Genomic DNA, 16,356 nt, shown 5'->3' with positions numbered 1-16,356 from the left:
GAGGCATAGACTATGACAACCCTCATGTAGCTGCATATGCTCAACACTTAGAGGGAAGTCCACCATTCATTTCTGCTCCAGTTTTTCAACTCACACAAAAGGAAAAAGTCGAATTTAAGCAACCATCATTCAAGGAAGAAGATGCACCTAAGGTAGAACTTAAGCAACTTCCTTCTCACTGTGTATGAATTTCTTGGCACCAATAACACTTATCCAAAGAATTGTAAATGCAAATTTGAGTACTTTAGAGGCTGATAAGTTGTTAAGAGTGTTGAGGCAATTTAGGAAAGTTTTGGGATACACCATAGATGACATTAAGGGAATAAGCCCACACTTTTGCATGCACAGAATCAGTTTGGAAGAAAATTGTAAACCATCTATTGAACATCAGAGGAGGTTAAACCCAAATATGAAAGAAGTTGTTAAAAAGGAAATTTTGAAGTTGCTTGATGCAGGAATCATATATCCCATCTCGCATAAGATTTGGGTGAGCCCAAGACATGTTGTTCCAAAAAGGTGGAATGACGGTGGTCAAAAATGAAAATAATGAATTAATTCCCACCGTAATGTTGACTAGTTGGCGAATGTGCATAGATTACAGAAAAGTAAATGTTGCCACTAGAAAAGATCATTTTCCACTTCCCTTCATTGATCAAATGTTGGAAAGACTAGCTAGGCATTCTTACTTTTGCTATTTAGATGGATATTCAGGTTTTTTTCAAATCCCTATCCATCCAAATGATCAAGAGAAAACCACTTTTACTTGTCCATATGGAACCTTTGCTTATAGAAGGATGCCATTTGGGTTGTGTAATGCACCAGCCACTTTTCAAAGGTGCATGATGGCAATCTTCTCAGATTTCATCGAAGACATAATGGAGGTTTTTATGGACGATTTTTCTGTTTATAGATCTTCATTTGACATATGCTTGGCTAACCTTTCTAAAGTTTTGCAGCGATGTGCAGATACTGACCTTGTGTTAAACTGGGAAAAGTGTCATTTCATGGTTCAGGAAGGGATAGTGCTTGGACATTTAGTGTCTAACAGAGGAATAGAGGTTGATAAAGCCAAGGTTGAAGTGATAGAGAAGATGGCTCCTCCTACCAATGTCAAAGGAATTCGAAGTTTCCTAGGACATGCCGGGTTCTACAGACGCTTTATCAAGGATTTTTCTAAAATAGCCAAACCTTTGTCTAATTTGTTAAGTAATGACACACCATTTGTATTTGACCAAGAGTGTTTGGATGCCTTTTGCAGGTTGAAGCAAGCTCTTATCACTGCACCAATCATGCAACCACCTGATTGGAGCTTACCTTTTGAAATTATGTGTGATGCTAGCAACTATGCAATTGGGGCTGTTCTTGGTCAAAGAAAGGACAAAAAGGCTTATGCTATTTACTATGCTAGTAGAACACTGGATGAGGCTCAAACAAATTATGCAACAACCGAAAATGAATTTTTAGCAATTGTCTTTGCATTGGAAAAATTCAGACCTTACATTATTGACTCAAAGGTGGTTATATTTTTAGATCACGCAGCCATTAGGTATTTGCTCCGTAAAAAGGAGGCTAAACCTAGACTCATTAGGTGGATTCTGATGTTACAAGAGTTTGATTTGGAGATTAGAGATAAGAAGGGAGCTGAAAATGTAGTTGCTGATAATCTTAGTAGGTTGAAATTGGATGAAGAAGAATTGGATAAAATCCCTATTGATGAGTTTTTCTTGGATGAACAACTTTTCTCTCTTGTTGCTAAACTACCTTGGTATGCAGACTTTGTGAATTATCTATCTTGTGGAGTTTTACCTCTAGGTATGACATGGCAACAAAAGAAAAAGTTTTTGCATGAGGTGAAATTTTATAGATGGGATGATCCTTTACTCTTTAGGAGATGTTGTGATGGTTTAATAAGGAGGTGTATTCCTGATGAGGAGACACAGAGTATTATGCATCATTGCCATGCTTCTGATTATGGAGGACATTTTGGAATCTCTAAAACAGCTAGTAAAATTTTGCAAGCTGGTTTCTTTTGGCCAAATCTTTTTAAGGATGTGAGGAAATTTGTATCGAATTGTGATAAATGTCAAAGGAGTGGAAATTTTTCAAAAAGAGATCAAATGCCCCTAAATAATATCCTTGAAGTGGAATTATTTGATGTTTGGGGAATAGATTTTATGGGGCCATTCCCTCCTTCATATGGTAATAGATACATCTTAGTTGGGGTTGACTATGTGTCAAAGTGGGTGGAAGCTATTGCAACTCCAACTAATGATGCTAGAGTGGTAGTGAAATTCTTGAAGAAATTTGTCTTGAGCAGATTTGGAGCCCCTAGGGCTGTAATTAGTGATGGGGGTTCCCATTTTTGTAATAAGCAATTTGAGAGCTTAATGAGGAAGTATGGTGTAGTGCACAAGATAGCTACCCCATACCACCCTCAAACTTCAGGACAAGTTGAAATTTCTAACAGAGAGCTCAAGCATATTTTGGAGAAAACAGTGAACAATTCTCGGAAAGATTGGTCTATCAAACTAGATGATGTTTTATGGGCATATAGGACTGCCTACAAAACCCCTATAGGAACTACTCCCTTTAGGTTGGTGTATGGTAAGTCTTGTCATTTACCTGTGGAGCTAGAACATAGAGCATATTGGGCCATTCAGACCTTGAATTTTGATCTTAAACAAGCTGGTGAGAAAAGGTTATTACAACTTCATGAGCTTGAGGAATTGAGGATGGATGCTTATGAAAATGCCCGTATTTACAAAGAAAGAACTAAAGTTTGGCATGATAAGCACCTTAGGAAAAAGGAATTCAAAGAAGGTGATTCAGTTTTGTTGTTCAACTCAAGATTGAAATTGTTCCCTGGAAAACTCAAGTCAAGGTGGACTGGTCCATATAGAGTTTCTAAGGTTTTCCCTTATGGAGCAATAGAAATTTGGAGTGAAAAATCTGGGAATTTTAAGGTCAATGGGCATAGATTGAAACATTACATAACTGGAGACCCAATAATAGGAGCAAGCTGTTACAAGCTCTCCAATCCCTCACCTCTTTTCAGTGAAATTCATGAAAAGTCCAGCTAAGGACTATAAATTAGCCCTCTTGGGAGGCATCCCAAGTCCTTTTATTTTGCTTTTGTTGATTTACTTTCATTTTCATTGATTTTATTTTTATCTTAAATTTCCCTAAATTCAATTTTTGACATTGTTAAATCTTGTCCCTTGTAGATGTATTTCAATGAAGAAAGGCTGGTGAACTGTTGGGGAAGTGATTCTTAACTTGAAAATTTTGTCCTTCAAATTCTCCCAAAAACTGATTGATTTTTGCTGCATAACCTGTGCAGGAGCTGCAATCTGGTTTATGCAGAGGAAAAGTGCAATCTGCAGCAAGGAAAAGTCTGCAGCAGATAGATTCTGTCCTTGGGCTGCTATCTGGTTTATGCAGAGCAAAAAAAATGGAATCTGCAGCAAAGAGGGTGTCTGCAGTAGATGGCTTATATTCTTGGTGAGGTTGGGTGTGTGACTTTTAAGTATATATGCTTATAATGTTAATATGGTGGTAAGTGAATCATTTTTGTAGTTTTGAGCTTCTTTGGGTTGTAGGATTCAAGGTAGGAATGGTGCATTTTCTTGGCAAAATTTGGAGACTTCATTTCATCATTTGTGAATAGATGCAACTTTATGCAGATTTTATTGAGTTTTAATGTGCTAAATGTTGATTTGCTCAATTTGAGTCAAAATGGCATAGTTCTCAAAGGTCTTTTATGTAGGATCCATATCTACATGCTTGTGTGATGCATTTTCGATGAACTTTGTATACATTGATGTGTTTTTGGTGAAAATTCTCATGGTTTATGCTTCATAGAATTATATTTCCTCATTTTAGGGTATTTTTCACAGTTGCAATTCATGTTCCATTGCAATCTTAATGTTGTTGAATTGTGCATAAGCAACTGCATAGCTTATGCAATCCTGCATAATCACAATTCTTGCCATTTTTCACCTTTATTGCAAGTGCATAAGGAGAGTGCATAGCTTATGCAATTCTGCATAGCCTAATTTTGTCAAATTTCACATCTTTAGAAACTTGCATAAGCCGAGTGCATGACCTATGCACATTTGCATAACTTCAAATTCTTCATTTTTTCTCTCTGCCGAAGTTTGCATAAGCAGAGTGCATGACTTATGCACTCCCGCATGACCAAAAACTCTGAATCTCCAAACCTGCCGAGGGGTGCATAAGCAGAGTGCATGACTTATGCACTTCTGCATAACCAAAAACCCAAAAATTCCAAACCTGCCGAGGGGTGCATAAGCAGAATGCATGACTTATGCACTTCTGCATGACCAGAAATCCGAAAATTCCAAAAGCTGCCGAGACGTGCATAAGCAATGTGCATAGCTTATGCACTTCTGCATAACCTCACACTCTGAATCTCAAAACCCACCGAAGAGTGCATAAGCAGAGTGCATAGCTTATGCACATCTGCATGACCACCAACCCAAATTTCAAAAGTTGCCGAAATCTGCATGGGCAGAGTGCATGACCCATGCACTTCTGCATGACCCGATTCTCTGAAAAGCCAAATCCGCCGAGAGGTGCATAAGGGGAGTGCATAACTTATGCACTCCCGTATGACTTCACTTCCCAAATTTCAAAAGTTGCCGAGACCTGCATAAGCAGCGTGCATGGCCTATGCACTTCTGCATGACATATTTTTCTGAACTTCAAAACAGGGCAACACTTGCATAAGCTGGTGCATAAGCTATGCACATGCACTTTCCCCTTATGCAGTCTTTTACACAACCCATTTAAATCAAATTTTTTCCTTTTTCTTTCCCACCTTCACCCCGATAAACCCTGTTCACTGTCCTTCTTCTCTCACAACCCTCATTCCCGCATAATTCCTCCTCACATCTTCTTCTCCATTTCGATTCTCACTACATTTGCCCTAATTCTCATTCTTCTTCAATTTTCTTCTTTTCCCTCATCTCCTCCATCCTCACCATCGACAATGGAGTCGCCTCCCCATTCCCGTCCAGCTTCTCCTCTCGAAGTCTCGCCATTGTCAACGATACCCCCCACTCCCAATTCTCCTCCACAAGCGACACCCCCACCACCTCCCCCAACCACGTACAAACGAAAAATCCGGTCAAAATCTGTGCGACCCATGTCCTCTGCCCCTCCTCTATCCAAACGCAAAGAACCACCCACCCCATTGTCGAAACCGCCACCCAAAAAGCCAAAAGCTCCAGCCTCTACACCCTCTTCCAGCAAAAAGACAATTTCAGTAGCTTCACAGGTATCAAAGCTACCTTGGCCTCTTCCTGATACAATTCAAAAGGCAGCTTTTAAGAGACTCAAGGATAGGAGGGTACAACCCACTAGGTATATATCTGCTGATTCTCTACAATCTCTTGGTTTATTTGACAATGTAGTTACATATCTTGATAGGATGGGTTGGATGGAATTTGTGCATAAGCAGGAGATAGTTTATCCAACTCTAGTTTTGGAGTTTATTTCTTCATTCTCTGCTACCCTCAAATTGCATGATGTAGACCATAAGCCACTTATGAAATTTAGATGCTTGGGGTAAAATAGAGAGCTGTCATTGGACCAATTTCATAGCATTTTTGGTTTTGCAATTGATGGGTTATTTCGAGTGCCACATACTGGAGTAGAGGTAGCCAACAAGGGTATTTGGAATGCTGCCCAATTTTGGAGAATCATCACAAACCAACCTCAAACTTTTTCTGCTGGAAGATCAAAAACCTCCCAAATACTTGACCCTGCACTTAGGTTTATTCATAGGCTGATTGCTAGCACCATATTGGGCAGAGGGACTAGTTCTTGTGCTGTGGGGAAATCTGAACTATTTATGTTATGGTGTGCATTTCACAAAGTTAAGGTTTCTCCTGGTTATTTCTTTTGTGAGCATGTGCTGCATATTGCCACCAAATCCATAGGTGACATTGTTTTGGGTGGGCTCATAACTGTCATAGCCAAGCATTTTGGTTTTAATCTGCAGAGCACTCAATACCAAAGACTTGTGGACACTTTATATTTTGATCTCGCACACTTAACCAAAACAGGGTTCAATTTGTCATATTTTGATATCGCCCAACTGCAGGAACCGAGCCCATTGCACAACCGTAAACCCAACCTTTCCCATCACACACAAAGACCCTACTACACCTACCCCACCCTCACCTGCACAAGACACCCCATCGCCTTCTCGCCCATACCTCCTATACCGAACCTTCCTCATCCACAGCCCCTCCTGCATTCAACACTAAAGCCTTATTCACCTATCTTGAAAGGCTTAGTGATGATATCTACTTTGTGGATAGGAAGCTTGACACTGGTCTTGATACACTCAAGGATCGTCATGATCACCTATTTGACCTTGTCATGGAAACAAGGGACAAGCAGAAAGAATTGAAGGAAATGGTGAAGCAACTCATGATCTTTCTGGGCATGCCACCCCCACCTCCATCACCTCCTCCAGCACCATCATTTCGATTGATGGCAGGTGACCACCATTCTTTAGCAACATCTTTGGACAAAGGCAAAACAATAGAACTAGATTAGCTTCTGTTTTACTTTTGTTCAATCTTGTAGGACCTTTTCTTTGTAAATATGTTCATACATTTATAGTTTGCTTTGAATTATGTTTGTTTTGAATTAGTTTGTTTTAAATTCTGTTTTTCTTGAAGTTTTATTGGATAGCTATTACATTAGTCTTCTTTGCTTTTCATTGCACTTATTACCCTTTTGTACATATTTGCCCATACTCTGTATATATTTCAATGCTTCTACTGCTGGTTGTACATTTCCCTTGCCAATTCCCATGCAGCAGCTTTTGTATACACTGCACAGGCTATGAATTCCCTTTATGCAAATATTTTGCATAGCCTGTGCAACCCTTTCTGCTACTTATGCAGAACTGCACAGGTTGTATTCCCTTTATGCAAATGTCCTGCATAGCCTATGCAACCTATATTGCCACTTATGCAGAACCGCACGGCTTATGCACCCTACTTATGCACATGTTCTGGACAGCACTTAACTCTGCATAACCTGTGCAGCTTCTTATGCATTCCCATTATATCTTGAATTCTCATCTGCTCCATACCAGGTAACTCTTTCTTTTTGCTCTTAATCTTTACAATTCCTGGTAATTACTATTTGCTTTGACTTTTGATAATACATTGCATGAGACATTGAGGACAATGTCCAATTTTGAGTTTGGGGGTGCACATTCTAATTTTTGCTTGATTTTTGCTTCATTTTTCACATTTTGAGTATAGGAACATCTCATCCCATTTCATTTTCATATATTGTAAATATTTTACATATACATCCACACATACATATACATAACACATTTACACACACATTATACATCACTTAGAAATTGTACACATTGCATACAAATAGACTTCCTCCATTTAGTTAATGCATTACTCATTTTAGGAATCATGCACCATGCATTAAAATCTTTTGCCAAACCCCTTGAGTATTGAAAATGTGCCTATGAGAGTGATTTGACTCACCTTTTAGTTGGGTTTGTGGATTGAAAGTTTCCTAAAAGGTGCAAGGTTTTGAAGTGTCTATCCCTTGCCTATATCTTCTTAGCCAAAAAGCCACCCAACTAGTCATTTGGAGATGGAAGTGTTTAGAGGGAGTTATTGGATATAAGGTAGTCAAATGATGTCTCACCAATCCTAGAACAAATTTTCTAAACCTTTCAAGGCGAAATACCAGCTTATACTTGAAAAGAGAAATGATTAGGCATTCTTTGATTTAAACCTTCTCATTTTGAACCTTTGGCCCTTTTTCCTAATTAAAATTTACCCTTGCAAACCCCTTTGAGCCTTTTTATCCCTAATTTTTCTTGAAATCCTTATTACCACCTAGCCAATGAACCAAACACTCCAACCCTTTTCATGAGAATAATTATTCATAATATTAGGTACATAAAAAAAATAAAAAAAAATACAATAAAAGGGAGAAGAAATGCTTGTCATCTTGTAAAAGTGCTATTGTATGTACTTTTCATTATTGTCATTCAAATTGAAAGAAATCCACCCAAAGTATTAAAAGAAATGAGTTTGGGGGTGGCATTTTTAGGGACAATCATCAAAAGGAAATGCAAGATGCAAGTTTAAAGAATCAAAATGTCCCTCCATTTTTATGTGTTTTGTAAACTATGCTAGCACTTGACAATTCTCATTATGTATTTCTCTCCTCCATATATATAAAAAAAAAAAAAGAGAGAGAGAAAAAGAAAAAAAAAGGTATAATAAAATAAGAAATGTACCTTATGTTGTCAAGATTGAAAATATTCTCATGCTTTGAATCCTTTTTACCCATTTTTCTTCTTAGCCTCATTTTTGAACCCCATGGCCCCATTACATCCCTAAAAAGACCTTTGATCTCTTGATAGTATTTGCTACATTAGTGGAGATAGGAGTAGGGAATTTGCCTATGGGATTGGAAAATTATCCATTCATTCATTTAATTCCATCATTTCTATATAGAGACACTTTGACTATTGATTGTTCTAGAATTCCTTTTGAGTATGACTCTCTCTTTTGATTGGTTGGTTTGGGGATTTTGAATGATAATTGACTTGATGGCTAAGCGGTGAAAGCTTGGATAAGCATTAGATTCTTTGCATTTTGAAGGATGGGTATATGGATTGTTGGTAAGGCTAAAGGTGTGTTAAGTTACTTTAATAGGTGATTTTCATAGCTCTTTGGATAAGGCACCCCTAAAAAATTTGCATCACATTCTAAAGTTTGCTTGAGGACAAGCAAAAGCTTGAGTTTGGGGGTATTTGATGCATACATTTTGCATAATCATTTAGGTTTAATTTCATAACCATTTTATTTGATTATTAGTCATTTTTAGCTAATTTCATTAGTTAATTAGTTAGTTTTTCATAATTGTCGATTTTGGATTAATTTGTAATTTTTACTTTGTTTTGTAGGAAAAATGGTGTTTTTGAAGGACTGAAGAGAAATTTTGCCACTGAGGAGTGACTTCTACAGCCAAAGATGTCAAAAACAAGTTTTCAAGCTGAAATATGCACTGACCAAATTGTGCATAACTTGCCGCATAAGCTATGCAGATCTGCATAAGGAGAAAAATCACTGTTCCAGAACCAACCGAAATGTGCATAAGGAGACTGCATAGCTTATGCACATTCTCGCCTCCCTTATGCACCTTCACGGAATTGTGCATAGCCTATGCACCAAGTCATGCAGTTTCGCATAAGTGAACCAGATCACTAAAATCGCATAAGGGACTGCATAACTTATGCAGTCCACTTATGCAGTCCCATAAAGAGTTCATTAATGAGCTGGCAGAAGATTCCCTCAGATAATTCCTCCTAGAACATACCATTTTAGGGCTCCATGTCAAAAAAATGCTATAAATAGTCTCATTTTCCCATTTTAGAGGGGAGAGAAAAAGGGAGCAGAAAAGGAAAGGAGAAGAAAGGCAGAATTGGAGGAGACACTTTCACCTTCCACACCATTTTCAACCAAGATTTGCAGATTTCTTTCTTCCCTTATATTTTTCTACATTTCTAGTGTTTAATTTCTTATTCCTTAGCTTAGATTAAAGCTTTATTTCCATTTAAACTCAATATATCTTGTAAGCATTATGGATAGTGAGTAGTTTTATTTTGATTCTGGAGTAAGGGTTGTAATATTTGAGATATTTTGTGGATTTTGATTGGGTAATCCATATTTTGTGGTCTTAATGAGTTTTATTCATTTCTTGTGTGCTTAGTGTAGGATCCCATTAAGTAATGTTCTTAATCCATGGTTGAAGCACCGAAAGGAGAAGGCCTTGTGATAGATAATCAAGGAATTGGACTTAATTAACTTAGATCTAGAAATAGACTAAGGATTAAGAGGATTCACAGATTAATTAAAGAACTTAATGGGTCTTAATTAATTCTAACTCCACGAAAGTAGGATTAGATTGATTAAGGCACTCTTTGTCTCACTCGAAAGGGAATTCAAAGGATTTAAGAGTTAATCTCCTTAAAACCATTAGTTTCACAAAATTGGATAACCGATTTAAAATCCCAAAGTAGCTCGAATATGAAATCCCGAACTCCGGAATCGCCTTTTTACCATTGTTAATTTTCTATTGAATTTAATTGCTTGCCATTTTGAATATTGCCATACTTGAACTTGCTTCTTTCAATTTGATGCAATTTTAGTTTAATTAATACATTGTTGAATAGATTATTAATTTTGCATACATAGATTTCACATTCTCAATACCCATCAATTCATTACTTTAATTTCATAAATATTTCAATTTACTCAACTTTTTATATCAAAAATTCAATCATTAACACAACTCCTCATGGGATCGATATCTTTTCTATACTACTTGTACGACCCGTGCACTTGCGGTTGGGACGCATCAGATTCCTCAACTCTTGAGTTTTTCCAGGTGGAAAGTATTAGGTAAGAAATGCATCAGTGAGCTACTCCCAATTTGTAATTGAGTTAAGGTAAAGAATTAAGCCAATCCAATGCTCTATCTTTCAAAGAGAATGAAAACAATTTTAGCCTTGCTGCATCATCAGACACTCCTGATTGTTTTTGCATATCATAAATCATAGCAAACTTTTTAAGATGTGTGTGTGGATTTTCTGAAGGATGTCCCCCGAATTGGGAATTTTGAATCATTTGAAGTACCCCAAAATCTATCTTATAGCTATTTGCATCAATTCTTGGTCTTGCTATACTCTCTCTCAAGTCATCAAAACGAGGAAATGCATGATCCATCATACTTCCCCTAGGCACATTAGCATTTACAACTTCTTCACCATGAGCTGCATTTTCATTGTTTCGATCATTTCCAGCATTACCACCACCGATTCTAACTCTTTCTTCAGCTATTTCTTATTTAATTTCAGCTGCTCTCAATACTTCTTTTCTTCTTCTGGTTTCTTTCTTGTTGGCTCTACAAAACTTCTCAATTTCAGGATTATATAAGAGATATATGTCACTTATACTTTTGGCTCTTATCATAAAAGATCAAAAAGTATCTAAAAAGAATAAACAAACACAAAATGAAAAGATAATAAAAATAAAAACTATAAACAACTAAAATAATCAAGAATTTAATCTTAAACAAACAAATTCCCGGCACGGCGTTAAAAACTTGATGTAGCCCAACCGCAAGTGCACGGGTCGTTCAAATGGTATAGAAAAAGATATCATTCTCATGGAGAGTTGTGTTTTCAATTGAATTTTTGATGTAAAATAAACTATATTAAAACTGTATTTTAATCAAACAAATAAAAGAAATTTGGGAATTTGAAGCATAAGGTATGAAAATGCAAAACTAAATTCGAATAATGACTAATTTAATAATTTGCAAAATAAAGAAATTGATAATATTAATAATGAAAATTAATAAAATGAGATTAAACTAAACACTCATGAGTAAAATTCCAAGTAATGATTGATAAAAGATGATTCTGGAGTTAAGGGTTCATATTCAAGTCAATTTAGGATTTTCCTAGCTAACCCAATCTATGAAATATATGGGTTTAAAGGAGATCAATTCTAAAATCCTTTGAAATATCTTTCGAGTAAGACAAAGAGTGCCTTAATTAATTTAATCCTACTTTTATGGAGTTAAAATCAACCAAGACCCATTAGGTTCTTTAATCGATCTATTAATCCCTCTTAATCCTTAGTCTATTTCTAGATCTAAGCTAATTAAGTCCAATTTCTTGATTATCTATCACTTGGTCTTCTCCTTTCGGTGCTTCAACCAAAGATTAAGAAAATAACTTAATGAGGCCCTTCATTAAGCATGTGAATAAGCACACAAGAAATGGATTAAACCTCATAAACTCATTAAATTGGGATTAACCCAGTTTAAATCCATAAAAATAACTCAAATATTACATTCCCAACTCCAGAATCAAAGAAAACTACTCACAATCCATGTTTAACACAAGGAATTCTAAGTAAAATAGGAAATAAATCATGAAAATAAACTAAAACTAAAGAAACCCGGTAGGAGAAATGTAGAAAATGGTGAAGAAGAGAAGAAGAAGCTGGATTCTGCTCCCAAAAATGGAAGTCGACTGCTGCTCTATTTTTCTGCCCCACTCTCTGTCTTCCTCTCTTTCCTCCCCCTCCCAAAAATGAGGTAAGGGTACTATTTATACTTTCTGACAAATAACTCTAAAAATGGTATGTTTGAGGAAGGGATTCATGTGTAAAAATTCTTCTGCCAGCTCATTATGAAGATTTGCACAAGTTATGCAAGTTTCTTATGTAGATTCCATGTGAAATTGGTGGTTCCAGGTGCTTCCCGTGATGTTGCATAAGCTATGCAGGTTGGTTGTGCAGTTTTTTCAAGCTTTGGAGTCTTCTATGAAACTGCATAAGTGGATTGCATAAGTTATGCAGGCCCTTATGCAGTTTTTGGCAGGTTTAGGGCTCTCTGCGTGAAGCTGCATAAGCAAAGAATGGATCTGCATAAGTTATGCAGTAGCTTATGCCAGTTTCCGCCATTTTGATTCTCCTCCGTGAAGCTGCATAAGCAGAGTGCGAGACTGCATAAGTTATGCAGTTTTCCATAAAGCTGCATAAGCAAGGAGTAAATCTGCATAAGTCATGCAGTAACTTATACAGGTTTCGGCAGGTTTGAAAAATTGCTTCTTCTCCCCCTGTGCAGAACTGCACAACTTATGTAGTAAGTTATGCACATTTCGACCACTTTGCATTCTTCAACTTTCAAGTTTTGTTTTTAATATCTTTGGTTGTAGGAATCACTCCTCATTGGCATAATTTCTTTTTAGTCCCTCAAAAATACTATTTTTCCTACAAAAGAAAGCAAAATTACAAATTAATCTAAAAATTGACAATTATGGAAAACTATCTAAATAACTAATAAAATTGGCTAAAAGTGACTAACAAGTGAATGAAATGGCCATGAAATTTAACCTAAATGACTATACAAAATGCATGTATCAAAAGGCCATATGATAATCAATATACAAACTTAAACAAGCTTCCCGTCAATGGTATATTAAGTTAAATGATACCATAAAGTCTTTTGATTTTAAAGAAAATGTTATTGATCTATGTATATATCCAAAATCAGTGGGAGTAAGTTTATTTTCCTAATTTTATATGTTGATGATATCTTACTTGCTGCAAATGATTTGGGCATATTACGTAAGATTAAAGATTTTCTCTCAATGAATTTTGAAATGAAAGATATGGGAGAGGCATCATTTGTGATTGGAATAGAAATATTCCATAATAAATCATAAAGGATTGTTAGAGTTATCTCCGAAAGCCTATATATATAGAATTCTAAAGAGATTTAATATGCATAAATATTTAATAGGAATTATTCCTGTAACAACCCAAATTTTTTTTAAAAAAAATTAAAAAAAAATTATTAATAAAATAAAAAGAAAATATTATGTTATTAATATTACAGGATTGATTTGAATTGATTTTAAAATAAAGGAAGATAATTAGAATAAATAAATTAAAAATTGAAAAAAATTAAAACTTTTTCAGGAATGAATCTGGACAACATATCTGTCTAGGTTCATTCCCAGAAATTCAAAAAAAAAAAAAGAATTAAAACAGCAGCCCCCCCCTCCCCCAAAAACTCTCTCTCCTGTCACTCTCCCTCCCCCTCCTTTTTTCTTCCAACCGGCGAGCCTCCAGCCACCATGGCCGGCCGACGAGAGGTCCCCCCAACCCTGGACGTCGCTGGCGCACCACCAGCTGGCCGGAGAAGCACCAGAAGCGGCGACAAGTGATGTAGGAGAGAGAAAAATGCGCGCATAATGGGTAGCAACTTCCAGGCGCGATTCCAGCTTCATTCGACGTCCGATCAAGATGATTCAGGTGGCGTTGGAAAGCTTGTTCCGAGAGCTTTCTTTTGATACCTATTTTGCAACATTTGGTGGTCGGATGAGTGAGATATGGAGGAGAGAAATTTCTGATTTTTCAAGCTTTTTCGTCAAATCTAGGACGATCTAACTGTTGGATCGACTATTTGAGACCACCTATGGACTGAGGAAGAGAAGAGAAACATTATGGTATGATCAGATTTGATAGATGTCGCCAGCGGCCGGCCACCATGCGTGGTGGTTTTGGCGATGGCACCGACGAGCTTTGGGGATGATTCAACTTCTAGAGGCTTCCTCATTAATTTTTGAAATTTTTGAGACACAGATAAGCTTTGGGTAAGATTATTTTCATTATTTCTTAGTCTATGGTGCTTAAATGCAGTGTTTCTTAAATAGAAAAAATTAGAGAAAAATTTTAATAAAAATATATGATAAAAGTAAAATTATTTGGAGATATTTTATGGTATTTGTTGAACTTTTAAGTGATTGTGGAATATTTTTGAAAAATATATGTGGGTTTTAGTTAGATTTTTAGCATCTGAGCCTATAAGATCATTTGGATTTATGGTATTTAAATTTTATATGATTGGTTGAAGCTTGAGGATGGAGAATTAAATATGTGAATGTTGATTTGGGTTGAATTAGGAACATGTGAGTGATATTCTTGAATAAAAATTTATAAAATAATTATAGGTGATTAGAAAATTACAATTCATTTTGCGATAGCTTTATAACCTTATTAAGGACCGCAGGGCAAAATTTTAGAATTTTTTAGAGCTTATTTGAGTGGATTTTTACAAAATATCAATTATAGGGACTAAAACATAATTTTTTAAGTTTATGACTATTGTCTAATTTGGAGGGCCCAGGAGGGGTCATATAATATTGATGAGATGTGATTGTGGAAATTGAGAATTTAGAAGTGTTATTTGAATCTTTTCGTAGGTTGGGTAGGTCCTAGGTATAGGAGAAACTCTGTCGAATTTTCAGCATAAATTAGGATTGCCTCGTTAAATTTATTTTTATTTGAATTAGCACTAATAAATTCACAATAAAATTATATAGGTGATCAGGGTCAACCATCTTCCTTCACCCAAACTCTACAGTCGTCTCTGGTGTACTGTGAATAAAATATTAATTTTAATTATAATTTCAATATTATTATATATTTAGGCATGCCCATGCATCACTTATAAATATGTGTCTATGTAGTTAAACACTAAGCACATTTTATATTGCATTCTTAATTGATGAATTGCCATAGATGTTGTTTATGGTAATTTGGAGCAGTGTGCGTGCGTTGGCGTGCGTGTGGTGTGTGGTATTGGATATGGATAGGACAGGTAGACGTGGCTTGAGAGACACTCACTGGGACCCGGTCCTTTATGGATAAGTCGGGGTAGGCACGGCTCGAGATGATCTAGTTGGCCCCTGCATTTGGTTTATCAAGCGAAAGTCTGGCTTGAGAGACACTCACTGGCAGAGGTTAGATTAAGATAGTTGTATAGGGAATCAGTACCCATATATGTACTGTTTGAATATCATATGAGTGCGTGAGTGCTTCAAATTTATCTTTTTACTGTTATGATGTGATTTGTATGAAAATTTTGATGGTGTTGCATTCCACTCTTTAGGATGCATTAGCTTTAGATAGTTATAGAAATTGTAGTTAAAATCGGTATTTTACTCCCTGAGTTAAACGCTTACTCTTATTCACCCTTTTTTTTTTTTTCAGGCTACAGGAGGAGACCTTTTTTAGGATAACCTGCTTCTTTTCTCTCAGGTTATCAATAATTATTTAATTTTATTATTATTCTCTAAATTTGAAATTTAGAACTCCGCATATACTAGCAGTAGTATTAATCTTGTTAGGGACTATATGAATTTAAGTTTTGTATTAATAAATGAAACTTTTTTATTATTTTTATAGTTTGTAAATGATGTAACAGGGTTGAGCTGGGCTCCCCTAATTTTAGTTTCTGATAATTATTGGGTTAAGTTACCCAGAAATAAAATTATAATAATTTGATTTAAATTATTTTATATGCATGTTGGGCCTAAATTGTGGGCCTGGTCAAGAGTTTGGGAATAGTAAGGCTTACTACGGGCCTCGGGGGCTTTATGCCGATTCAAGTCCTAGTGCCGGTCTGGCCCATGGGATCGGGTTGTGATAATTCCCATACAGAAAGGGGATAAAATTTAGTCTCAATCAATGTCCAAAGAATGATGTAGAATGTAAAGAAATGGAATCAATTCCTTATGGTTCAATTGTAGGCAATTTGATGTATACTTAAACCTGTACAATTCTTTATTCTGGAATTGATAACTAAAAGGCTGCAAAGAAAGTTTTATGATACTTGCAATGAACTAAAAATTTCATGCTCACTTATAGAATACCTAATCATTTAGAAGTGGTTGGATATTCATATTTA

Source organism: Hevea brasiliensis, chromosome 3 (assembly GCF_030052815.1).
Source record: "Hevea brasiliensis isolate MT/VB/25A 57/8 chromosome 3, ASM3005281v1, whole genome shotgun sequence".
In the NCBI taxonomy this organism is placed as follows: Eukaryota; Viridiplantae; Streptophyta; class Magnoliopsida; order Malpighiales; family Euphorbiaceae; genus Hevea; species Hevea brasiliensis.
Note: the sequence above shows the minus strand (reverse complement) of the source record.